We start from the raw sequence: 17,759 nt of genomic DNA on the forward strand, positions 1-17,759 counted from the left end.
CATTCTGCCTCACCTGGAGCCCTGAGGAATGGAGACAGCTGTCTTTGGACTGACACCTCTGCAACTATGAGCTGCTATATAAACTTCTCCTCCTCTAAAATTGTTCTTATCAGGTCTTTCAGTCACAGCACTGAAAAAGCTGACTAAGACAACAGACCAAAGCTAGGTTTAAATATTTATAGAATGAACATTAGTAGAGTTGTTATGGAATATACTATATAGTTCCTCAAAAAATTAAAAATAGAGGAAAACATTAAAAATAGAACTACTATATGATCTAGTCATCCTGTTACGAGTAAATGGCCATATAAAGTCAGGGTGTTAAAGAAATATATGCAATCCCATGTTCACTGCAGCATTATTCACAATAGGCAAGATAAAGAATCAATCTAAGAGTTCTGTCAGTGGATGAATGGCTAAAGAAAATGGGTTATATATGCATAATGGAATACTACTAAACTTTGAAAATAAAATCCTGTCATCTGAAACAAGGATGAACCTGAGGGCCACTATGCTAAGTGGAATAAGTCAGGCACACAAATCAGAGGACTATGATCTCATTGAATGTGGAATCCAAATAACCTTATCTGGAAGCAGAGGATATGGTGGTTACCAGAAACTGGGGTTATTATCTCATGGGGAGGAACACTGGAGAGATGTTTATCAAAGGATTCAAAATTTCAATTAATTGGAAGAAATAAATTCAAGTGATATATTGTAAAACATAGTGACTATGCTAATAATATAATGTATTTTAAAAAAATTCTAGGAATGAAATGTCCTCACCCTACAAATGATAACTATTCAAAGTAATGCATTAATTTAGCTAGAATTAGTTATTGCATAATGTGCACATACTTCAAAAAACCATATTTTATATGGCAAATATATACGATTTTATCTATCAATTAAATTATTTTGAAAAGCGAGCACAGGTTGTTATTAAAGAAAAAAAGACAGATCAGTATGCTTTCAAATTTTAAATAGTTTTGAGTTCAACTTTTAAGGATTCTTTATTTATATAATCAAACAGTCTTCTAAGCATTGAATATGTGGGAAAATATTAGATGATATTAATGGGCCAAAACTTAATTAATTGAAAATTATCTGCACTTAGCCAGGTACAATGGTGCATGCCTATAATCCCAGCACTCAAAAGAATGATGCAGGAGGACTGCAAGTTCAAGGTCATCTTCAGCATCCCAAAGAGATCCTGTGTCTTTGTAAGATAAATAAAGAGGACTGTGAACATAGCTCAATGGTAGGGCATCCCTAGGTTCAATCCCCAGTACTGCTTAAAAAAATATATCAGTACTAAAGCAATATTTTAATTTTCACTCATAGATGTATCCATTATTAATATGGCATATAGTAATATTAACAAAATCTTAAAAACTTTTGATCAAACCTCATTAACAAAAATTCAGTTTAGGGCTTCTTCAAAAGGGAGGGAAAACGTCATGGTATTTTGCAGAGTAGATTTATTTTATTAGAAGATCTTGATAATTTCTAGCCAATATGACATGTTTTATTGTTATATACTAATATTTTTAACTCTCTTACGAAGTTGGAATGGTGACACAAAATTTAGGTAGCTTTTAAAACTACTGTTGATTATATAGTTTTCTGCATTAAAGGAGCTAGGTATCATATATTAAGCATACAGTATGCTTTTCATATACATTATATGCCTTCTGAAATTACTTCTGATAGTATGATTTCACTTTATATAGTATAAAAAAGTCTTCCTGACACTGAGACTTACACTTTATTTTCTAAGTTATAGTAGATTTAATTTTAAGTGCAAAGAGAAGATTCTTAGCAATCCAAGCCACTATAAAGGCAGCATGACAAAGTGAGGCAGCTCAATGGTTAATCAAGGAAAATAATTTTTTATTTCATAATACACAATTATTTAATACTTACCTTGGTAATACAGGAAATAATTGCAACCAGTATGCCCCTTGCATTGTTTAATAGGAGCTGAATAAAATGCATTTTATATGCATGTATAAACTATATTATATTAGGCACCTACAACAGAGAGGATGAATAATGAAGTAAACTTTCTGGATTTAGGCTTTTCCTACTAGCAGGGAGAAAGGAAACACTCATTCTTCCATATATAAAATATTAGTTGTATCTCTCTTCATTGTCCTAGAGAAGATACACAAGCTGCACATCTCAGATCACTTCTGAGATTGCAAACCAAGGGGCCCCAGTAGCATTTGTGATAAATTATCAATTCCTTTTTATTTTTTATTTTTGGTACTGAGGATTGAACCCACGGATGCTTAATCATTGAACCACATCCTCAGTGGCCCTCCTTTTAATATATTTTATGTAGAGATAAGGTGTCACTAAGTTGCTTAAGTCTTTACTAAATTGCTAAGGCTAGCTTTGAACCTGTGATCCTCTTGCATCAGCCTCCTGAGCTGCTGGAAAAACAGGTATGAGCCACCACACCAGCTAAATTTTCAATTCTTAATCTGAACATTGAATAAAATGAGCAGAATAATCTGCTACCAGTCAGATGAACTTGATGAATGGGGGTTGAACTTATGTGTGATGTGTAGCATGTGTTTGTTTGACAGAGAACTGATATCTCCTGAGTCAGTTCCCCAGATAGGAAACTGCAGGTAAAATGATCAGTGGGTCTAAAATTCTATATGGGCTTGAGAATACTCCCCAAAGATAGAAGTCACATGTATGTGTCCACAATGAGAAAGGACAAGATAATCCAGCCAAAAAGGAATATGCCCCCAAAATGTGGCATGACATCAAGGATTGCTGAGCTTTGCTCCATCGCTAGGCCACAGTTCTGGTATGGCAAACCCTAGTGCCCTCTAGCAGGGAATGGCCACTATGCCCTTTGTCTCCTAATTTCTTCAGCTACATTTGTACCACACATACTACTTAACTATTTAATGTATTCACTTTATGTGTTCATACTGGAAAATAAACTCCATGAAAATAAAGACTTTTATGTCTCATGTATTTTTAGATCCCCAGGACCCAGAGGAATGCCTGGGACATATTAGATAATCAATAAGTGTTTGCTAACTGAATGGCTGGATAGGTAGACTATTGGTTGTAAGTCAGATTAACTATTCTTATGTGAATTTTCATTTTTGTTTCCTTTGTGTTCTCCCCTAGGCTTTAGTGAAGTACCCTTTAAATAATTTAAGGTTAATGCATAAGCAAAACCACAGAATGATTCTTCCTTTATTGCTAAATTTAAAGGTCTGGGCTTGATTTTGTTAGTGGAGACAGTGCAAAGAAAAAAAAATCAATTTCTACTTTCTTTTCCCTTCCCTTTATCCTTCCTTTCCTTTCTCTCTAAAAAATTCTCCATTGCAAAAATAAAACATAAATCTACCAGTGTTGATCAAGAGTTATGCTGTGTGAAAAAGAAAATAACAACAGAACTCAGACAACTCAAAAGAAGCTGAATGGACTAAGACATTTAGGTCCTAATTAAAAACCAAAGCTATTATATCATCTTTTAAAATTTTTGTTGACATTTATTTATGAAAATAATATGGATGAGGAGAACATTCTATTCTAAATTTTTGTTTGTTTGTTCTAGAAGTTTTCAGTGTAATGGCTACAGAAAACCTAGCAGAATCCTACTTTAATATGACTTACTTTTTCTACGTGTGAACTTACATATTTGCTAACTTACAAAAAAAATAGTTAAAAACATGAAGAAATCATCTGGAATCCTTAAATATTTGCTTATAGTTCAGGGGCCTACTCTTCAGATTTTTCTTCTTTAGTTTTTTAACCTAATATTATGGGACCATAGAAAACCCAAAGATAATACTGTCCTGGATATCTATGAGTTTGAATTGAAAAAAAAATATCTTTCCAGGATTTTCATTCTTTTGTCATGAAATTCTTATACTTATTAAGGGACAACATTAGCTTGTACTTTCTTATACATTTTCATTTGGTACAAAATATATTTAGTATGATTTTGATATGAAGTTACAAATTCAAGAGAGTTCAGTAAAACATAGACACCAAAATGCTATGCCACATGTACAGCTGCCATTCTATTAACTGAATGTAAGTAAAAGCCTTCAATTCTTAAATTCCTAAAAAAGTCAAATTGGCTACAAAATGACTATTTATTTATTTGCACTGACTCAGTAGAACGTAATAGAAGTATATTGTATGATTTGTCTCACATTGTATGTATACCTGTGCTTCAGTGTAAAGTTCCCCCCAAAACTCCTGTTCTTATCTACCCATACAACACAGTATATAAACCTGAAGATATGTCATTAAATAGCATTAGCTGCACTCAAAACAGAAGTATTGCACTGAAGATGGAATTTGCTCAGAAAAAATAGTATAAATTTTAGAAAAGAAAATGAGATGCCTACCTTTTAAGGGGGAAAAGAATAATGTACCATTCTGTCTCAACCAACTTTGATATTACAGGTAAGATTATTTTTACTATGGACTCTCTGAGTAAATAGAACTTCTTTGCGTATATAACTGCTCCATATTATTTTTACCAAGAGGCAAAAAAAGAGAAATTATATATTCTTTTGACTCCCTTGTGTGATATAATGTGGGGTTTATATGGTATTTTGAAAAATCTGAATGTGTTCAGTAATGACTAGATTCTTCCAATAAGATGCAATTTAAGAGAATTATGAAACCTCAAAGTGGACATACCAGGCTATGCACTGCCAGCACAAAAAGAAAATCTAATGTGGGCTCTCATCCTTTTTATTACTCAACAAATCCAGTAGATGGAAGCCTTTCCCTTTTAAAACTCAAACTGCTTCACAAGCATGTTATTTGGATTTGCTACTGCAAAAGAAGCTGGAAATGGCTGGGGCGGTGGGGAGGTGGGGAGAGAAAGAATGAAAGAAACTTGCTTTCCTAAGAGCATATCAGAAAGACCACAATTTACCTACTTTGTAATTGGTTTCAAAATTGCATTATCAATGTCAAGTTGTTTTGACCCCTAGGAGGTGAATGAGAAAAGGAAGCATAAATTGATTGATGCTGAAACCAGGCTCTTGGTGGCTGCACAGTTTTGTCTGTCTTCCTGCATTAGTATCCATGTTCCTTTTACCCTTTCTCAGTGATAAATTCCCTAGGCTATTGGTTACATCTGTTTCCATCCATAATAGTTCCTTGGAAGCAAGGCCCAGAAAAACAGAGAAGGTTTTTCTAAATGAAACCCTCCTGGGACAAGCAGAGGAAAGCAGCCCATGATTTCTCCTGAAAGGCATGACTCAAGTACATAGCCTCTCTGTCTCCTCTTTGTCCCAGTGTATAGCTTCTCTCTTCTCAGTTGGTCCTCTTTGTTCTCTCAAACAGTAGAAAACACCCATAGATTATCCTTACACTCAACTGTGCAGCAAATGAATGATTTTGCTTTAAATAACTGATCAGATGTCATCATTGTGATGACCACATCACTACTCATCTATTGATTGGTTATTAAGCTCTCTGTCTCTTTGAAAGATATTTAAAACAAGGGTAGTTTTAAGTCTGGGTTTGGAGCACTATAAGGAACAGGGCAAACTGGATATTTCTATCAATTCAAAACTAAATATGGAATAAACACTGGTCAGGGAAGCCACATTTCTTTTTAACTCTCAAGGAGGCAGTTGAACAACATTTCCATGGGTTTACAAGTCTAACTAATGAAACAAGTATGTACAGGGCATCCTTCACCAGCACAGCTAGAGTACTTGAAATCATCATTACAGAATTGTCACTGAATTGCGTCACAATTTTGTAATGTTTCCCTTGTCCTCTTATTCTTACTCAGTTCACAAGTTTATAGTTAAGCTCTAATTTAGACCCTTATCTCTGGTAATGATTCCTGACTGCTCTAACTGCTCATGTTTTCCTCGTACTAAGCAAGAGCCATCCGCTCGCACTTCATCAAAAACTCATTTAACCATCTCCCCTTATGCTTTTAAGGACAAAAAGGCAATTATATTTAATTAAGATTTGAAAAACAACAGCAACCACAACTTGTCCAGGTTAATGGCATAGAAGTATTCCATTGTCAACAGACAGGAGATCTAGGTAAAGTATTGATATAATACAGCTGGGACGGGTGGTGCAGGCCTGTAATCCCAGCAGCTCAGGAAGCTGAGGCAAGAGGATTGCAAGTTCAAAGTCAGCCTCAGCAAAACTGAGGTGCTAAGCAACTCAGTGGGACCCTGTCTCTAAATAAAAAACGAAATAGGGCTGGGGATTAACCGCCCCCCTCCCCGCCAAAAAAAGTATTTGATCGATGTTTATTGAATGTGGAAATTTAACATAAATCTAAATGCCTTTCAGAAATACCATTAAATCTTATTAAAAATCGCAAAATGGAGAGTTTAGTCTCTTTGTCATAGCCCCAGTTTCTGTAGTGCACAAGAGTCGAGAAAGAAGGAAGCAGATAAAGGGAGGAGGAAGCAGATGTTATTTTGTTGTAGTAACTGATGAACCACCTCAGCTGACAAGTCTGAGGAGGAACTAACAAGGGTTTGAAGAGCTGTAGCATACTTTGAAGACAACTTTAGCCTCACAACTTGAGAGTCCATAAGTGGCACTCATGGATAAAATCTGCCTCAAACAAATAAAAACAAAGCAAAATACAAACATACTCCAGTTTGTTATTCAGACTCTAAAAATCCTGAAAAGTCCTTAAAACAGTACTCTTGTCACAACTGTCAACTACTACTATTACTAGCCGAGACAAGATTTATGCCTAAGATAGGAAAGCATTTGTTACTATTCTGTGATCAAAATATGCTCATGTCTTTGATTTAGTAATGTGGTAAAATACAACAATTAAAAATAGTGGAAACATGAAATGAACATTTATTTTAAAAGTAGGGTACAATTATTATGCAAGATTTTTTGAGGTAAAACTTTCCAATGATGATGTCCTGTCCCCCATCTGTATGATTACTCTCTATGATTGTCAACAAGCAGTATACTATTTTGTGTATCATTTTTAAAAACAAATTATGGGTGTGAGTTGGATAACCAGCATTCAAAGCTAAATTATCTTCAATGTTTGAAGGACAGAGACACATAGAAGCAAAGATGAAAGGACCAGAAAAAATCTAGTGCCATTTAGATTGAAACCTCAATTTAAATGGAGAGTACATGCATATAACACAGATTCAACTTGTCATAGCATTCCTTATATTTATTTGATTACTAAAACAGTCAATATCAAGGCTTTACTTTTTCCTTTATAGTAGTATGTCTCCTCATATATTAGGTGAGATATCCTAGTCTCAGCACCAGCATCTGGTAGTAAATATGAAGTGCTGAATCTTTATTACAAAATGTATGAAACAGGTATTATTTTTGTGTATTATTCATTTTCTATAATGTTTTCATGACTATAATTGACTTTGGCATTAAAATACCTAGTAAAATGTTTTGAATTTTTTTTACAAATTAAATTAAATTTTAACTTATCCTCTAGAAGTTGTATGCTTTAAAAAAGGTGTTCTAAAATTTTTTGATATTAATGATAAAATGGAGGACTGAGCCCACATTTTAACTTATATTAACATTATCTATTGAAAATGGAAAAAGTAAATGAAGGTTATGATGTTTTCATGATTTGAGCTCATCTATAAAAGACATGATTTTTTTTAACATAGGGCAACATATCGTCACTGTGAAAATTTTCACATGTGCAGAAGAAAAGAATAATAATCACATGCAATTGCACTAACCAAGAATAAGCATAATATTTTATCACATTTCTTTACAATATTTATTTTCTATATATTTTCAGCTTGCTGAAAACATAATGTATTTTGCATTTTCATTTTATTATTTTACCTTTTTTCCTAAGTAATTTTCTAATGAACAACACTATGTAAATATTGTAATGGCTACATGATACTCTATCTAATAGATGTGCCATGATTTAGTTTCTTAGTCTCCAATTGTTGATTATCAGATTTTATCCCTGTCTAATACTATAGATGACATTGGGATGAATGAAGTTGCACATAAATATTTGTATGAGCTTTTTGATAACTTACTTGTAAACCTCTTTCCCATTAGGTTTCAGAGACCATTTTGAACCATATAGAAAAATCCATAGAGCAGAGGGAATAGTGAATGCTTCTACACCTTCACATCTTGACCCCTTTGGATTACTTGTCTGAGAAAGGTCTATTCTCAAACTAGACAAATTTCAAGTTAGTGTGCCAAAAAAACTCACTCCATTTGATGAAATTAAACCACAATTTTGTATAAATCTAGGTAACTTCCTTACAAATTTTTTAAAAGACATTAATTGTTTTTGAAAATTCTTTTTTTAAAAAGAAATTTAAAGGCTTGTTTCATACTCTTTAAGTCTCAAAATTAGAATCTTCACAAAGTTGTCAGTCCTATTCACCAAAAAGTAGTTTCCGATATTCCTCATCCTTAAAGAAAATATTTCTTCCTTTCTCATATGTTATAAAAAATAACTTATAATATATGACTTTGGGCAATAAATTTCCATTTTGCTTTTGTATTTCTCTGTATGAGATATAAGCACTTAAACTTGTGCTAGTAAGCTTTACAAAGCCCTCTGTTGGACAGATTGTTCATCCATATTTAACGGAGCAGAGGATAGGTGAGTGTCTATACATGCCTTGTTCAGGCTTTTAAGTAGTATGGCCCCAAAACACGAATGTTTCTAGAAGATATTAAGATTTAATTAAAGCACTAACATTTATGAGGACTGCCTTTATAATTGTTAAGAATATAAAATATATACAAAATTAGAAATAGTTTTAAAATTGTTTTTGAAAAAGTCTTTTAAAAAAAGAAATTTAAAGGCTTGTTTCATACCTTTTCCCCACTCATGACCAGACTACAGATGCAAACTACATAAGAAGAATTCCTTCAGTTGTGAAAAACAAAATTGTCTAACTCTGTTAAAAGAAGATATAATACCTACAATTATGTAGTTTCCTTCACCTCTACCTTTCTTAAAGACTTTCCACTCACCATTGTTTCCTTTTTATCTTCAATCAAGTTCTCTCCCTCTAAATTCTTCACAGAAGTACTTAAATATGTTTTAGTATTCTCTACTAAATACAATAAAAGTGCAATAATAATAATAATAATAATAATAATAATAATAATAAAAACAACAATAAATGGTTTTGTGGCCCTCATTTTTACGTATCCATGTTTAACTTCTTTAAACATTTATTTGTAATGGTGATCCTCAATGTGGGCAGCATATTAGAATCAACTGGAGAACTGCTATGACATTAGGCATTGGCCATTTTCAAAATTCCACAGGTGAGTCAAAGATGGCTTCACAAGTGAGAAGCACTGTCCCCTGTTTCTGTATCCACACTTCCTACACTGTCCTCAACTTACTCAAAGCTGGGTTCCATGAATGCCACCCACTGAAACTCCACTAATGAAAGTTATCAATCCTTTCCAAGCAGCAAGATCCTACAGTCACTTCTCTGTTCTCCTCTTACCTTCTCAGTACCATTTTACAAAGGTAGCTACTTCCTTTTTGCCAACTTGGTTTTTCCTAGCTTCTACAACACCATAATCTATTGATTTATTTTCCTACAGAATCCACCCTGATTCCATTTGCTGGTGCGTACTCATAGACTGGCCTACTAACTGTAGTTATGCCCTGAGGCTCAATTCTGAGACTTTCCTTGTTTCAATATAAAATTTCTTTCTAGATAATATCATTTAGTCCAATGGATGTAAACATTATGGACATGAAGATAATTTCTCAGACTCTTTCTAGTAATTGTGACACAAGATTTACAAATCTAGCTGCTTATTTGATACTCACAATTGAATCCCTAGGAGGGCTTCTCCAAAAGTTTAAAACCAAACCCTGGATTCAGCCCCACTCAACCCCAAAATACTCTTCCTTCAACTTCCCAGCAACCAGTATCTCATAACTAAAATTTACAAGGTTTTCTATTTCTCTTACTGTTCTCTTCTATGGACACTATTAGTAAACCCTGTTGATTCTACTTTTGCAGCATACCTTGTCTATTCCATTCTTAGCAACTCTACTACTGTCATCTGAGAAGTTCTCCTTAAGACTGTGACAAACTCCTCTAACTGGTTTTAATGCTTAAGCTTTGTGACGGTTAATTTTAGGTGCCAATTTGACTGCATTAAAGGATAGCTACAATTGAAAATTCATTATTTTTGGTGGGTCTGTCGGGATGTTTCCAGAGAAAGTTAGCACAAGAATCTGAGTGGAATAAATAGACAAGATTTACCCTCAAAATGGGCATATACCATCCAATTGACTGGAGACGGAGAGAACAAATACAGAAGGCCAATTGATTGGTATGTTTCCCAGCAATCCCAAACTGAACACACTAGTTTTCTACCTTGGACACCAGAACTCCATGTTATTATTTATTAGCTTTTGGACTCCAGAACATATATCAGTGGCCCCTTCTGGATACACAGAATTTGGGGCCTCAAATTGAGAGTCATATCATCAGGATCTCTGATTCTGAGGCCTTTGAACTTGGACTAAGCCATACTACTAGCACCCCAGGGAATCCAGGCTGCAGAAGATCTGCGCTTGGTCTTCTCAGCCATGATAATTGTGTGAGACAATTCCCTAACAGATCTTCTCTTATATACCTATACAAATATGCTATTGGTCTGTCCTATATAATCCTAGCTAGTACATATTTTTTCCTCTTTACATTCAATACTTCACAGAACCACTGTAGTAATTTTTTGAATATAAAAGTCTAATTTTGTTCATATGCTTTAAAAATCCTCCAGCAATATCAATTTGCTTATGATAAAATCAAACTCCTTAAAATACTCTGAATGATAGAGTCTCTATCTACTTTTCTCCCTATATCTTGTAACAATCTATGTCCAACAAAGTATGCCTTACTATATTTATTATGGAAATATTATCAATACTATTCAGGGCACTGACTTGTGTCCCCCAAATATCATTTGTTGTGACATCCACCCCCAATATGACTGTATTTGGAGATAGAACCTCTAGGAGGAAATTAAAGTTAAATGCAGTTATACTGGCACAGATATAATCCAGTTGGCTTGGTAGTTTTATAATTTCCATAATATATATGTCAGAGCTTCTGAGCACTATTCGTCAGGTGAGTATTATTAGGTAAGAACTAAGGTGATCTTGGCAGGAATTTAAAAGTCCTCCACCCCCAGTATAACATGGCAAAAAATTTGTGTGAGAACACAGCCAGCAGCTTACAAGCCAAGAAAAGAAGCCTCAGAATGAAATCTGCCTTGCTCACACCTTGATCTGGACTACCCAGCCTCCAAATTAAATTTCTCTTATTTGAGTTATCCAGGTCTATGACGTTCTGTTATGGTTAATGCAGATTTTATTTCTTTTACTCAGAAGTAACTTAGGTGTCTTTTGCCTCCAGTACTTGCCAAGATCATTACATAGCTGCACTTAGTCATAGGCTTCAGTGCTACCTTCTGAGAGAAACCTTCCTGAATCAGTCAATCTGAAGTTGTCATCCTCTCCCAGTTGCTCTTACCCATTTTTATTAGCACATTTTTTTCTGTCTTTGAGATTGTCCTGTTTATTTCATCATTTGTAAACCATTCATCTACCCCACTGCATTTAAACTCCAAGAGAGCTGGAAAGACATCTGCCCTGGCTACTGTGGGATCTCCAGCATTTCCAAGAGTGTCTGGCACATAATTGAAAATTTATAGATGCTTGTTGAATGATATATATCTGGAACACAAGATAAAAATTTAGTAAATCCAGCTGACTTTTGCAAAAGGAGAAGGATCCCAGGAGCTGAGAAATGCTCATGTGTTATGAAGGAGCTATGTAAAGTTGACATAGTACCTGCAGGCTTGGAGTGATTTAATAGAGGTCTCTGATAGCCTTATTTTTCTGAGTGGTATAGCATGGATTGAATTGTAGCACAAATACTGTACAATTATCATTTTCACAAAACCCAAGCCCATATACATTATGAATTTGTTTCAGCTGCAAAAACTCAAGCTCCTATAAATGAACCTTCCCCAAGGTAAATGAGCAAGATTTGAGCCAGGTTTGTTCACAGAGCTTACGTTCTTTCCATAGTGCCATGCTGCCTATCCCACAGTCCTTGTGAAATACAAATACATACTTGATAACATCTGAAAGATGAGTTTTAGGGCTCCCCAAGGAAACCTTGTGTCTTGAATATATTAGGTTCAATACTCAAGAAAACAAATGTCACTGCCTTTTAAAGACTCCACCAGATGCTCTTCAATTCCAGAGTACGTGGAACCATTCACTGAGGATTTGTGGAATACACCAGTGAGATCTGACCTTTGAAGGAATTAAAGAGCATGGTAGGTCAGCAGCATATTGTTCCTCCCTAACATCTCTTACCAGTCACCAGAAAGTTGATATTAGGTAAGAGTTATTATTAGGTATGGGGATTTGGGGAATGTTATACTAATGCAACAATGATTAGTCAACATTTATTGAGTTTCCTCTGATTTGAGCTCTGTTCTCATAACTGTATAATGCAGGTGTTAGTCCATATTAGCAATGAGAAAAGTGAGGCCCACAGATATCAGTTAACTGTGCACCATCCAATGACAAGGAAATAATAGACACAGGATTCAAAAATAATAAATCCAGTACCAGAACTGTGGCTCATAATCTCAACATGGTGCCAGCTCCATCCAGTTTCCTACCTCTGACTCTGTACTTCATCTGAAGTGAAAAACCCTGTACCTTTTATCATACATAAAGTTTGTAGCAGTAAGAAAGTAACTGACTGGATCTCTTCCATAGCAGAACTGCTTTCATCCCAAACACTAGGTTCCAGGGTTCTTTAAGAGAAAGACTGCTCTGCATGTGCTCAGCCACTTTTCCGGGTGCTGTTATCACAGGGGTTTCTCTGTTGTGCCCAGCTTTGTCTGAGGAATATTGACCTTTTCACTATCTAATCTCCTATGTGAAAAGGATCATAGTTAGAACACGAGGGAAAAAAAGAATATTTGTGTAGGCTTATCATAACAAAAAATACCAATAATTTCTGAGAGCAAATTTTGTTTATTAGAGCCAGAGATCATTTTTCACATATTTTGTACAATTTATTATCTACTGAATTTTCTTTTAATTAAAATGAAAATGAACTAATTGGATCCATAAACAAATGTTTATTCCAAAAAAAATCCCAAAATAAAAAAAAAAACACATTTCAAAATGTATTCCTGTTCAAAACCCAATCTTTCCTTTCTGTACTACCAGCCTATTGACTGTTTTTCTATTCAAACACATCTCATTTTTAATCAACTACTTTAAAAAATATTGTGAGAATCTGTATTATCATAAACCATCATATTTTACTTTTTAACTTTCTTCCCCCTGCCCTCAGTCTTCCCATTTTCTAAAAAAATTAAAAAATATTATATATTAAACTGCTTTTTTCCATAAATTATTCTCCTTTAGAATTTTTTTTTTTTTCTTGAGGTTCTGGTGATCAAACCTAGGGAAGCTCTATATCACTCTACTATCTCTACTGCCCTTTTAATTTTTTTTTTTTCTTTTGAGATAAAGTCTTATTAAGTAGCCTAGGCTGTCCTCAAACTTATGATCCTCCTGCCTCAGCCTCCTTGGTTGCTGGGATTACAGGCATGTGTACCAAATCAGCTCCTTAGATAATTTTTATTCATGCCTGTCATTCAAAAATATGTTTATAGATCATCTCCAAACGTCCTACTCTTGTTTCATCAATACAGAAGATGACAAGGCCATAAAAATGAAGACTTTTTTTATTATTATGATAGAATTTACAGCTTCTATGTTACTTTACAGTCAGGCCCTTCCAAAAGGTTCTATTCATGTAGGAACTACAAAATATGTGGAATTTTCCAAAACATGAGAATGGGAAGATAGGTAAATCAGTTATTTTATATTTTTAATTGGTAAGCAATGAAATGGTATATAAGATTGAGGAAATTACAGCCTTGGGATTTGGAGAGTAAGTTTTGTTTCTCAGATTGCTGGTAATGGCTGCTCAAATTTTCAAGAGTTTTTTCTGACTATAATTTTTGAAGTTTCCATATCTATGTTAACTAGTGACTAAGAAAATTATGTCTTCAACTGGCTAATTTCTGGACCATTTGCCTATATCCTCTTTACTTTTTCTCAATCTTTCTTTCCTTTCTGGGAATTATTTTTCCACTTCTAGGTACTATAACTAGAGAGGGGTTGTCTTCCATTTCATTCCTAGATGAGGGTTCCTAACATCTTGAACTCCCTCAATTACCACTAATTATTTTTAGAATGATGTTGCTTAGGTTTGTATCACTTCTCTTCATTCATGGTTTACAACTCAATGGCTTTATAACCAGAAACTTTCCGCTTTGCATTAAGCAAATTCTATTTTTACCCCCTAAGGATATTATATGTATTAAAAATTTATTTCTTCATTTCATCTAGAACAAATGAAGATAAAAATTAGCAGAAATGAAATTCCATCATCTCAGTGTGTGCCTTGGCCTAAAGGAAGGAGTTCTCTCTGTTATTTCTCCATTTGCACCACTCACAGCCAAAGCAATCTCTGCCTGCTCTCCTCAAGTGCCCAGCTCAATTCCTCCAAGTCTTTACATCTTTAGTGACAAACCAGAATTGACTTATTTTTTGCAACCTGACCTAAAACTTGGACTTGGTTTTATTTTTGGTAACTACATTCTCCTTCCTCCCTCTTCTCATAACCACTTTTCACACATCAGTTAATATTTGACTCCACCCCAGTCTCTGTCCATCTTATGAGATGATTTTCCTCATTGTACATTAAGTTCTGCCAATTCTCTTGAAAACCCACTTTGGTTTTCTTCTGATAATTCTCACATATTAACACTTTTTAGAAGTCCTGACATATATAACACACTTTGGAAATGAATCCTGGTTTGGAACAGATTTGAATTTGCTTTAACAGCTTAATTCACTGGATTTGATAGGTTTTTAATCTAAAAGATAGGTGATGTCAGTTGGTTCCTCAATCTTTCTACCAGTTTCTGTGTGTCCTCATCTCTTTAGGATACAAAGCCTGATGTGACTTGTGCCTGAGGCTATGCCATGGATTCCAGGCATATTGCTCATAATTAATTAAGTATATATTAATTACATGCATAGAGAGAGGCAGACATGCACACACTGATATTTATGTTATTGTATATATTATTACGTTATCTGTGTGCATACAGATGAGTATATATATGATACTTTTCAACTGTGTATTTTAGATAAAGGCATATAACTTTCAAACAAATTTTTAAAGAAATGAGGAACCATATTTTTGTTTCAAATATGACTATTAGATTAGCTTATTCCCCATGTCCAGGACATTTTGAGGAGTAAGCTAAATGAAATATAAAGAAGAATAGCATTATACATGATATACCACTAAATCCTAATGGCTTTGGCATAAATCAATCCTAAATGATGAATATGCATACATTCAGGAAAATGTTTAATATATTATTCATTAAGATTAATAACAGGAAAAAACAACAGGCTTTAGTTCTTCTTGATAATATTTATTTCTTAAGTAGTCTACTAGAAGAGATAAAAGCATCTGATGCCTGTCAATAGCATGCCTTCACACTAATGGACACAGGTCTAGGTCTCTTTGCCAACCTGATATTAAATCAGTTTTCTCTTGGGGGAAATGCTCATTACTCTTCATATTGAAAACATTCTCTGGAAATTTTGGCTGCAAAGTGGGGGTTTCCTTTTATAGAGACAGTTCATTCTATGCAGTAAGTAAGACTGTTTAGTCAGTCAATCAATCTAATTACATTTATTGACTATTTAAGAGGAAAGAATGCAGACAATGGCATTCTAAGCCTATGGTTATTTCTTCCTGCTCAGAATAAAACTGATAGAGAAATATTTTCTTCTATGATCAAAATGACTAGTCTCTGTCTGTCTATAGGATGATCTTGCCACAGTGGTCCATATTACTTTATGAAATGGATATGCCTTTTGTAAATTCAATTTTACCATTTAAACATACACTTTAAAATAATTTTAATATGAATAATTATAGCTATGTACAAAAGTAGTCCATATTAAGGAACGTTTTGTAATATAAATGTCATGTTCTAACATAAGTTTGAAGTTTTTAATTCTCCCTTTCTTTAAAATATTACTAATTTATAAACAAAGCACAACTCTGTTTTCCCTTGGTAGCTATGTTCTCCCATTTGTTTAAACTGAACATTATGGTTGGGGATGATTTGTATAAAAACCATTTATATCCAACTGATCTGTAACCTGCTTGAAAGAAAAACATGTCTATTCTTATATCCAGGGAGCTGAATGTAGTGACTGACTTGGTGGGTGTGCTTATGAATAGAATAAGTGGATAAATAGAGACTCTATCAAGTTAATGATTTTGCTTATTGGAAAAGAAGACTTCAGTACAGAAGAACGGAAAAATCATTCCATACATAGCTTTGATATGTAAATTAAGAGGTGCTGAACTAGATTTTCTAGTAATTGCTAAATTGACAATAGTTATATTTTTGCAGAAATCTAAGAATACAAATGCTTTCAAAAGGGTAGGATAACAATATTCAAGTCATAGAAGAATATGGGTCAAAAGTTCATTTCTAAAATACAACTTTGGAAAACAGCATTTATAGTGAGGTCTTATTTTATTGGACCCAAAGCAGTCTTTCTAAGGATTTTTTTTTGCTGTACTTCCTAATTTTCATCATATTGTTCTTAGTTTTAATGGAATTTCCTGGAGATGAGGTGTTCTCTCTTGAACATTTAAGGCCTGTTTTCCACGGTCATCAAATGTTACTGATTTCCCATGGGATAAATGATAGTGAATGATGTGTTAATGCTTTATAAAGTTAGGTTAAATACCTTCATGCCAACAAGGAAATTGCACTATTACACTCCCTAATTAAGGTTAATTGAAAATTAGGTTTCTATTTTAACTCTGTGGGATAAAATTAGAAATTATCTTTTCAGAATTATGAGATAGTGTTTCCTTGTCTCTCAATGCAATATTGTTTTCCTGAAAGTAAGTATTATGATATGATTTGAATTCTATAAGGATAATGCAACAGTATCTCATCTCTGTTTGCTTAACATAAGGCACTTATATTGCATTCCATTCAATACATAACCTGTGTGATTTTCAGTTTATATAATTCACTGCTCAAATTATATAGGATTTTAAATGCTACTTATATCAAAAAGAATTATTGAAAGGTAAATGGCTGTGACTGTTTCACTTTTCAGACTCCCTCATGTTAGTGTCATCTGATGGTTATGCAGGATTGAAACATTTCTATCAACCCACTGAGCAGTGCTTTACTGTGGTTCCTTTGTAGATGGGATAAAGCACTTGGGTGATATTTTCAGATGAATAAAGGCACTGACTTAAAAACACAACTGCATAAACATGATGTGAAAGGCACAGGTCTGGGGAGTCAATTCAACACTTCTGTTTAGCTCTAGTCTTTATCTTTTATATCTATTCTAAAAGAGCTTCACATAAAAACTCCCTACAGACAAAGAATTTGCTCACATTTAAAGTTTAGGCTATAGACATAACCATTTCATTTCATCACAGGGTGCTTTGCTTTTTTTCATATTTTGGAGTATGGTTTAATTTTCTTCTATTACTATAATGGGTCAGAGCATGCAGAACAGTGATTGCAACAAAATTGCATTTTTAAGAAAAGGTCTTGCAATTAGCTGATGGATAGTGAGAGATAACTATGGC

At 34.0% G+C, this 17,759-nt stretch overlaps 1 protein-coding gene across 1 annotated transcript in view; it reads right to left on the minus strand.

Annotated features, from left to right (window-relative positions):
- Positions 1-17,759, minus strand: part of Galnt13 (polypeptide N-acetylgalactosaminyltransferase 13) — a 560,314-nt gene that overhangs the window by 87,799 nt on the left and 454,756 nt on the right. The gene's annotated exons all lie outside the window — the stretch shown is intronic.

Source organism: Marmota monax, unplaced genomic scaffold (genome assembly GCF_021218885.2).
Source record: "Marmota monax isolate L192 unplaced genomic scaffold, Marmota_monax_Labrador192_F-V1.1 WCK01_AAM20220418_F8-fsc00048, whole genome shotgun sequence".
In the NCBI taxonomy this organism is placed as follows: domain Eukaryota; kingdom Metazoa; phylum Chordata; class Mammalia; order Rodentia; family Sciuridae; genus Marmota; species Marmota monax.